Source organism: Temnothorax curvispinosus, unplaced genomic scaffold (assembly GCF_003070985.1).
Source record: "Temnothorax curvispinosus isolate PA1 unplaced genomic scaffold, ASM307098v1 QBEX01011368.1, whole genome shotgun sequence".
Taxonomy (NCBI): Eukaryota; Metazoa; Arthropoda; class Insecta; order Hymenoptera; family Formicidae; genus Temnothorax; species Temnothorax curvispinosus.
The window spans coordinates 1,935-11,769 of NW_020221148.1; the positions used below are offsets into that span (position 1 = coordinate 1,935).

At 37.4% G+C, this 9,835-nt stretch overlaps 2 long non-coding RNA genes across 2 annotated transcripts; one reads left to right on the plus strand and one right to left on the minus strand.

Moving 5' to 3' along the window:
• Positions 1-4,406: 4,406 nt before the first annotated feature.
• Positions 4,407-5,233, minus strand: LOC112461426. The gene is made up of 3 exons (XR_003041551.1): positions 5,056-5,233; positions 4,612-4,651; positions 4,407-4,474 (listed from the first exon to the last, which is right to left on the minus strand). It is a non-coding gene; the product is annotated as an uncharacterized LOC112461426 (long non-coding RNA).
• A 989-nt stretch (positions 5,234-6,222) lies between these two features.
• On the plus strand, positions 6,223-7,316 carry LOC112461427. The gene is made up of 3 exons (XR_003041552.1): positions 6,223-6,666; positions 7,071-7,110; positions 7,249-7,316. It is a non-coding gene; the product is annotated as an uncharacterized LOC112461427 (long non-coding RNA).
• Positions 7,317-9,835: the final 2,519 nt, after the last annotated feature.

Consider the following 9,835-nt stretch of genomic DNA (forward strand, 5'->3'; position numbering starts at 1 on the left):
AATAAATGTTTATTGCTGTCGTGACTGGTGTTGTCTGTTACGTGCCAGGTACATCACCGTTGACCCTTGCCTGCGCCACGCATTAAATCTCACTTTACGAGCTATACGTCATTTTTACAGGATACGCAGCTTCTATGTAAACAAATGTAATAAATTCTTGAAGGACCGACTTTAACGACGTTCTTTTCCATGTTCGAGCTATCTGTCAGAACGCACAAGTTCTGCAACGTGGCGATGACATCACGGGTCGCATGAGTACTTGACCCTCCTATTTTCCATAATATGGTCAATTAGTGCAAAACCGAGCGGCGCCAGACAATGGCAGGCTTTCGAGTTTTTGCATTCTTCGTATTGTGCCGAATTAATCGCCTCGGAGCTGTAGGGAGGAATATGTCCATCAACGTATTACGGGTGCGGTTAATAGCTATAAAACGACGGCGACATATTGAGTGATATGTTAAAAATTTAAGTACACATTGACGAAGTGTACATTGTACTTTTTTTCATTAAGCTCCGTCGTAAAAATTTTATCGCAATGATAGCAGCTTGTTAGCAAGCTAATATTGTGTGTTGAATTACTAAGAATAACATCCTGAAAATTCACCGTATGTCATACATATTATTATATATAATTGCCACTTTTTATAACTTTCGTACACATTCCCCTCTTGTATTTTGCGTAATTATTATTATGTCATTAAAATATAATTGTACTCTTGTTACTGCCACGTTTTATATTATGGCGATCATATTATTTATCTGTATTTTCCCCTCACTCGACATTCCTTTTTAATATGATTGTACAAATAAACGAGCGCGCGCGCGCATATGCGTTCAAATAAAATATCGCAAAGATACATGCGATTGGTTTTCTGTGAAACGGAATAATACGATCACGATATCCGTACACGTTAAACAAACAACGTCACTGATAAAATAACGTTTTGCCATTAACGAGCCATCCGTTGCACCAATATGCGTTCGCTCTGTCGAAAGCTGTTATTGAAGCAAATTTCGTGATTGCGTTTACACGGGCAATATTGCATGCGAGGCAAGTTCGACTACGAAACGCACATGAATACCGGACATTCACACCAACGTGTTCGACGAAAAACGGACTCATTAATGATTTATTTGCCTTTCAACTTCGAAACGTTGCAAACATTTTCCGTAAACCGCGGATGTTGATCACGTTATCGAGAGAGATACGTTATGATAAATATAAATAATTATTCATCCAGGGATTTGAATCAATTATGCGTGGCATTTTTGCAGCATTGCGTTATACCCCAATCCTATTATTGCATGTTTTTTGTAAAATTATAAAAACAGTATTTTTTGTTTATAAAATGATTGAATATTTCAAATATTTAAAACCATAATAATTAATACGAAAGATCTAAAAATGTTTTAAAAAATTGTTTTATAAAAATGTTCTATAGAAAAAGAAATTTTTATACTTATTCCAACAATATTAGAAAGGATAAGATAATTTATAATACGAAATATCAAAACATGAATATTAATCTTTATATGGAGTTATAGTTTAAAATTATAATTAGTTAGATTGTATTGATTGTTTTTAATCTTTAGAAAACGGGAATTTTTCGTTATATAAATAATAGAAAAAAAACGCGATCAAGGTCTTTCTTCATTAGGCGGACTAATAAGTGACTAGCGAATGTGGGATCTGATAAACGTAGAAATAAATTTTGTACTCACAATACCTATTTGATATATGAATAAAGCGCCACTAAAGAAAGATATTTTGAACATTAACAAAGCATTAATATGTGCCCATTAGCCAAGTCTTAGACGCACAACCCCGCAAGCAATTAACGGTGATTTGACTTTTCTCCCTCTAACCGGTGACACAAATTAGCTGCGTTCCCATCACGTGTTTCAACATTACCAGGCGGCATCAATACCTCGCCATAAATCGTTCGTTATACGAACATAAACTATCGACGTCACGTACTAACTACGAACGTTGTTGTGTGTATCGCACTTGAAGAATAATCGGGAAAAACAATGGTTTCGCGAGGCTAATGTAATAATCTATGAGATAGCGGAAGTAAAACGTTGAAAATTTTTGTCCCGCGAGTATTATTACGGCATACATATTTCATAACGAACGTGTAGGTTGACACAGAAAATTGATCGACCTTTCGGCAGATTTATGTCTTGAATTTGCATCCAATCTCTCATGTCTGCGCCCACGCGTATAAATTATGTACGTATGTACAAATATATGTGGAATTGCGATTAATGCTACAAAAAAAAGGTAAGATACATTCGCAATAAATGGAAGGGGAGAGCCGGACACGCGCTATTACCTGACATTTATAATGAGAGAGAAAGAGAAAACTAAGTTTGTTTCGCATACAATTATAAGTTTAAAAATCACGATTTACGTCACGCTTGCGGTTTTTTGGCGACGCGACGTAAGACAAGGAATAAGGAAATGACGTTGAAATGTCTTGGGCCTCTGCAGACGCGCCTAATTGCAACATGCTGCAACTCTTAAGCTGTATGAGACAGCAAGTAAGTCTCGGGTATTTTATCGGGCTAAAGTTCGAATTTGATATTCGCGAGCTCGTGTCAGATAATTAGATGCGAGTAAGACTTACCTGTTTAAGTACTTATTTCCGATGCGGAGATAAAACGGGCATAATACGCATGCAAACAATTTGCAATTTGACATTTACAAATAGGCTATTGGCTATTGCTTGTGTAGAGGCGAACAGAGTCGGCGTACGTGCAAATTATTTCGTCACATACAGACAGGACAACGCATTGTTACTACAAGCACGACATTGAAGGCGTTGCCATTATCCTGAAGTTTGACATGACAATCGAATTAAAATTATCATAATCAATACTACCGAAGCTAGTATATTTTTATATTATTCAATATTATTTAATTTAATTTTATAAAAACTTTTTTAACAGTAAATTAAATTAACAAAGATTATTTGATAGTTACATAAATGCAGATAATACGTAGATATTATGATATTTCAAAAATCTATTCGATCCATCTATGTAATTTTCTTTCGATATAAAATTGATGATTCCATGTAATGATTTATTATCGATAATTAACCGTGCTTGCCCCCTTGCGCCCGGCACTTGAAAAATTTAATAGGCGCAAATCATATATCTTTAAGAATGTTCTTTCTATCTAATCACTTTATTTACCTACCGTAAAAGTGTAATTAAACTCTTGACCACATGTTGTGTAATATCTATCAAAGTGATAAATGGTTAACGAAATAGCAAAATGTAATTTAAAAGAAATAATTAACATGTGTAGTTAACATTAATTAAATCTTATTAATTTTTAATAAAAAAATTGGTTTTTTTAATAATGTTAATAAATAAAAGCACAGAAGTTCTCGATTGTAGCGATGTATTGCAAGTACTGAAGCTTATTAAGAACATAGAAGAGCCTGGTAGCGGAAGCCTATCCAGTCGAGCTTATCGAAAGTTATTTATGTCGTGTTTGGCTACTACTTCGCTCATACGAGATTTTACACGCATTTATATTCGTGCACATGTGATACTGTGAGCTACCAAAAACTTGTCGAACATCCACGCGTCACCCATAAAACAACTGCAGGTACAATTAAAGAAGTGCAAGATACGAAGATTAGATCGCGATAAATCCGTTGATATTGGACGAGATTGCGATGAGCGACTGATAAAGTGCGTAAAGCTGCTTTCGCGTATAGTGTACATCACAATGTCCTACGCTCGTCATTCATTTCTTTGATATCACCTTTTTTATATTTCCCTATACATTCAGCAGATATAAATTTGTCTCCGAATTAAAAGATTAAATAAATAAATACGCGATAATATCTTCTTCTTTATTTTGAGATAATAAAATTGGAATATGGAGCTCGAGAAAAGGTGTTCAGCAAACATGATTATTGCAAGAAGATTCGATAACAGAAATCTTTTTTTACAATTCGAAGTATAGGTTCCAATGGTAATCCACGAATATAAAAAACGGGCTAACTAAGCGCGGTAAATAATGCGTGAAAGTTTTATTTTTATTTTTATTTTATAAGGTTGAAAAATATGTAAAATAAAAATAAAACTTTCGCGCGTCATTTACCGCGCTTGGTTCTTAGCTAGCCCGTTTTCTTTATTCGTTTTTTTTTTACAACTTAAAAAGTGTTCTCTTGCACGATTTCCTAAACAAGTGAACTTAGTATTATCTGCTATCAGCGATTCATATAACAACTCGTAATTACTGATATATAAGCTTATTTCTTTCTTCATATCGCAATTTCGATTTACAGTCTACTAATGACCTCTTCTAAGCTAGCAGGACCAAATCGGCAGAATCAAACCGGACCTATCAGAATATTTAGTACCCATTTTGTACTATTTTGTATCACTAATAACAATTTTGTATCCCGTGCCATTTCGGAGAAAATCGTGGCGGTGCTACCTTAGCATTAAGCTAGAAAGACCACAAGAAAAAAAAAGAAAAAAAGAAAATAAAATACAGAAATTTGAAGAACTGAATTTGTACTAATTTGTACCATACAAATAAACTTAATACATATATTTATCCCTTCTGCTAAAAAAATAACTCACCGGCCGATGCGCAACAGCGGAGTTGTAATTCTGCGTTGATCTGTAACAAAAGAAATATTTTTATATTAAAGCTACGTCCAAGATAATCGACAGTAAATAATTATCAAAGTAAATAATTATTGCCCGTTTTTAAAGCGTCATTTTAACAAATATCTGATTTTAAAATGTAAAAAACAATCGCGGCCGCCGGCGCCGCAATAAGCGGCTGGATATTTCCGTGTTAACTAGTTCGCATAATTCATCCGCGAAAAATTGTGCAAATAATACTGCGACCGTGCGAATAAGAGAGAGACGCGACGTTTGCGACGTAATATCTCGCATACGCCGGAGATCAGACTCGACCCGAAATTGCACCGTAGTTAAAAACCACGAAAGTGGCGGAGTCCACCACAGAACTGACAGGACGGCAATATATAATATATAAGAAAATTAACAACTACTCACCCCACGGTCGCTCCGCCGTCGCCCGATGCCTCCCAGGCCCCGTTCTCCTCTCCTCGATCGTCCTCCGTTACTCCGTTGGTCCTTGGTCCATTGTCGCACTCACTCACAACGCGACGACGTTCACGAGCGAAAATCGACGATATCGTCGATATCGTCTCCTCTTATGATCGCGCGACACTAAAGGTACACGGCACTCCCGGTATTAATCTCGCGACGCGGTACTAAGAAACTTAGTTACACGGCGACAGAAGAATTACGTCGCGCGGTCGAAGAAACTACGAACGAAACTATACGATCCGCTTGACGCCCATGACGCCATGACGCCGCACCGTGAACCGTGACATCCCGCGATTCCCGCGCGCAGGTAGACACGACAAGTGAAGCGAACGTTGCGGAGAGAATTTCGTAAATCGCGCACGGCCAACTTCACTCGCCCGAAGCAACTGTCTCGAGAACGCGATTACGCGATTACGCGACTTTGATTAACTACGGATTATCCGAAAAAATGTAATCGAATGCGATATACCTCGGTATCCGTATAAATTCCTCGAAGCACATGAATTAAATGAACTTTCGATATATGTATCACAGTTTTTCGCAAGCTAAACAATCGGACCCGGCGACAGGCGACACCCGGCGACTCGTGTATTTACTCCGCGATATATGCGATAAGGGAGCTGGAGCGGGAGTGGGAGTAACGACACGTCTGACGTCAGAACAGGTCACGGGCGTCGCGGTAAACATGAGTAGTGGGGATAGAGTGGGGGAAAGGTGAATACACACTACACACTACACACGGTGCGCGGTCGGTTAGTTCGGTATGCCGGGTATGGCGTATCGCATAAAGCCTACCCCTCTCTATCCCCACTGCTCATGTTACCAAGGCGCCCGCGGCCCGTTCTGATTTCTGATGTCGTTGCTCGCGGATCGCACATCGCAGAGTAATATAAGTACGAATCGCCAGGTCCGATTATTCAGATTACAGAAAAATTTGATACATCGAATGTTCATTTAAGGCCGGTTCTAATACAATCAGTCGTATGTCGCCTATGTCGGATGGCCCAATGAGAGAATTTCTTTTTCGATAACGAATTTTTCTCATTGGACCATCGGTTAAGTTCCGAAAGCAATCAAAGCGAACGCAGCCTATAATAAGTGTAATGAAGTACGCGCCGCGTCCGTGTCGTGAGATTAATACCGGGGAGTGCCGTGCCTTTTTAGTGTCGCGCGATCATAAGAGACGATGTCGTCGATTTTCGCTCGTGAACGTCGTCTCCATGTTATCGTCTATCTGCGGGACAATGGACATCGCGGCACGGACCGACGTGGGCCGACGGGTGTCGAGCGGATCATACAGCTTCGTTCGCAGCTTCTTCGTCGTAATTTTTCCGTTGCCGCGTCGCGAGATTGATGCCGGGAGTGCCGTGCCTTTAGTGTCGCGCGATCATAAGAGGAGACGATATCGACGATATCGTCGATTTTCGCTCGTGAACGTCGTCGCGTTGTGAGTGAGTGCGACAATGGACCAAGGACCAACGGAGTAACGGAGGACGATCGAGGAGAGGAGAACGGGGCCTGGGAGGCATCGGGCGACGGCGGAGCGACCGTGGGGTGAGTAGTTGTTAATTTTCTTATATATTATATATTGCCGTCCTGTCAGTTCTGTGGTGGACTCCGCCACTTTCGTGGTTTTTAACTACGGTGCAATTTCGGGTCGAGTCTGATCTCCGGCGTATGCGAGATATTACGTCGCAAACGTCGCGTCTCTCTCTTATTCGCACGGTCGCAGTATTATTTGCACAATTTTTCGCGGATGAATTATGCGAACTAGTTAACACGGAAATATCCAGCCGCTTATTGCGGCGCCGGCGGCCGCGATTGTTTTTTACATTTTAAAATCAGATATTTGTTAAAATGACGCTTTAAAAACGGGCAATAATTATTTACTTTGATAATTATTTACTGTCGATTATCTTGGACGTAGCTTTAATATAAAAATATTTCTTTTGTTACAGATCAACGCAGAATTACAACTCCGCTGTTGCGCATCGGCCGGTGAGTTATTTTTTTAGCAGAAGGGATAAATATATGTATTAAGTTTATTTGTATGGTACAAATTAGTACAAATTCAGTTCTTCAAATTTCTGTATTTTATTTTCTTTTTTTCTTTTTTTTTTCTTGTGGTCTTTCTAGCTTAATGCTAAGGTAGCACCGCCACGATTTTCTCCGAAATGGCACGGGATACAAAATTGTTATTAGTGATACAAAATAGTACAAAATGGGTACTAAATATTCTGATAGGTCCGGTTTGATTCTGCCGATTTGGTCCTGCTAGCTTAGAAGAGGTCTACTAATGTTGTGGTGCAGCTGCGACCAGATCGTATAAGCTCAATCGTTAAATCGGCTTCGACTCGTACTTTTCTCACATATAAATACGAATGAATCAGGAGTTATACCACGCGATCGTTTCAGGATTCAACCGATAGGCCGCATCGAGCCGCGTTGGTTCGATCGACTTAACAGACAAGGACGTACGTGGTCACCACGGATAAGGACAGACGGTAGATTCTCCTTCAATTTGTTTGTAGACGATGCTATTTGTGAGATGTTCACGTTGCGTCTGCATTTTATTACGAGGTATCATATATTTCTCCCTTTACGTACACGACGCAGTTTACAATGCTGACAGATCAAGAGAATTATAGGGAGAAGGAAAAGGAGAAGGAGAAGGAGAGATAGAGAGAGAAGTAGGAGAATGGAGAGGATCCAGAGTCCGGTAATGGAACGCACTCGCCTTGGCTATCTAGCCGCGCCCGTCACTAAATCAGGAGATATTACCACTATTGTGCTCACAATCAGTCGTAATACCTGCGATAGGCTTAGTCAGGATGTACTGCGATCGTCTGGACTAACGTCGATTTCCAATTACTGTCCACCGTTCATGGTGCACGAAGTCAAGATTTGTTGGAGAACTATGGAAAAAAGAAACCCGTATGGAATTACAGAAATGGTTTTATACAATGTTAATATAAAATATGTTAGAAAATAATTTCATAGTACTTTAAGCAGATTTATTTTTTTTTTACACGATATTAGAAAATTTATGCTAAAGTGTGAAAACAATCATTCACAGTATGGAAGATAATTATGAAAATTAAAAAAGTGAACATAGCCGATTTATTGTTTCCCAGTATACAGTTTTCAAAAAAAAATTATGTAGTTATAATTAATTTTATCTTTATACTGAAATTTGCCTACTACTAATTATAGCATTATAATTTTATACACAGAAGGAAGTTGTAAAGAATCATATTAAACCATTTATATAGTATTATCAATGCAGCGGTTGCGACGATAATTCTGAAACATGTTAATACATGACTGCTTACTGATAAAGAATGTCTCGACATAAACGCAGATCGTGCACGTTGTGTTCATAAAAAATTCAGACAAAAGTTAGAATCATTCAATTTTCAGTTTCGTATATTTACGATATAGTATCGTAACTTTGATGCACAAGATATTATAAGTTTAAATGTAACACGGATAACGTTTCAACGGTCGGAATTAAAATTTATTTCTTGCGTAGCTAATATACGTGTATCGTGTATGGTTGTTATATCTTTCTAGTTTTATTGTAATTTCGTCGCGTATTCCATTCGCGTTTTGCATTGAATAACATGACAGTAACCGATTGTATCAAACGACATATCTTTTGTTTTTATTCTTGCTTTCATCTAATTGTGATAATTTTTATCATATCAACTAGATGACCGGAAAATACATGCACTGACAGAAATGGAAATCAGATAACAATTTCTGCTCTTTTTATTTATCAAAAGACAGAATATTATTTTGAAATATAAAATACAAATGCGATTATATCAAAAGATAGAGATATAAGAGACACATTGATAGATTTAGATAGATTAATTCTATTACAAATTTGCATTAATTGTAGATGAGTGCATTCATATATTTATATCTGCTTTCGTACAAATTGACTTTATTTATCTTACTAGATTCTCATTGTGATCAGAATGACAATGCATCTTGTTTAATAAAAGCGTGTATTATTAAGGTGCACCCGAAGTCCTGTTATCATAAATTGCACCGAGAGTGTTAATAAGAACAAAGCTCCAAAGCAAATTTACTGCAGTGTTCAGAATCATATTGCCTAACAAGAACAAAGAGCTGAAGGAATATCATATAATAAAATTGTGAAATAAGCGAATAGAGAGAGAAAGATGGTAGAAAGTAAGAACTTATTATTATTATTATACTCAGCATTACGTCGTATCAGTAAGAAAATTAAACGGAGAGATAGCTCAATATTTAATAAACTATTAAAAACAATATTAAATAAACTATTCAAAATAATCTAAAGAAGCAATAAATAATGATTTGATCTCAATAATTAATACTTCAGCGATAAAACGTGATTTACGTATATTTATATAAATCGATTCGGTCTTTGACAATTTTATTGCGGTTATTGTCCTTCTAAGAATGTGATTTAATATGAATTTGCATGATCAGTTTTGTCTCATGTCCTAAAGCACCTATTAATACATTTTACGAAATAGAAGAGCAGTGCCAACTAATTTATTGCAATTACGTTTTTTTGTTAGCGATAATAAGATATAATTCTTATTATAAAGTTATAGAGCTTTCTTGATGCAAAATGCATTTTTACCGAAATGTCCTGGGCTATATGTTCAGTGAAGACGATAAGGCCTGACTCCGCCCTAACAGGTCTCCTCATCCTTTCTCAGACCTT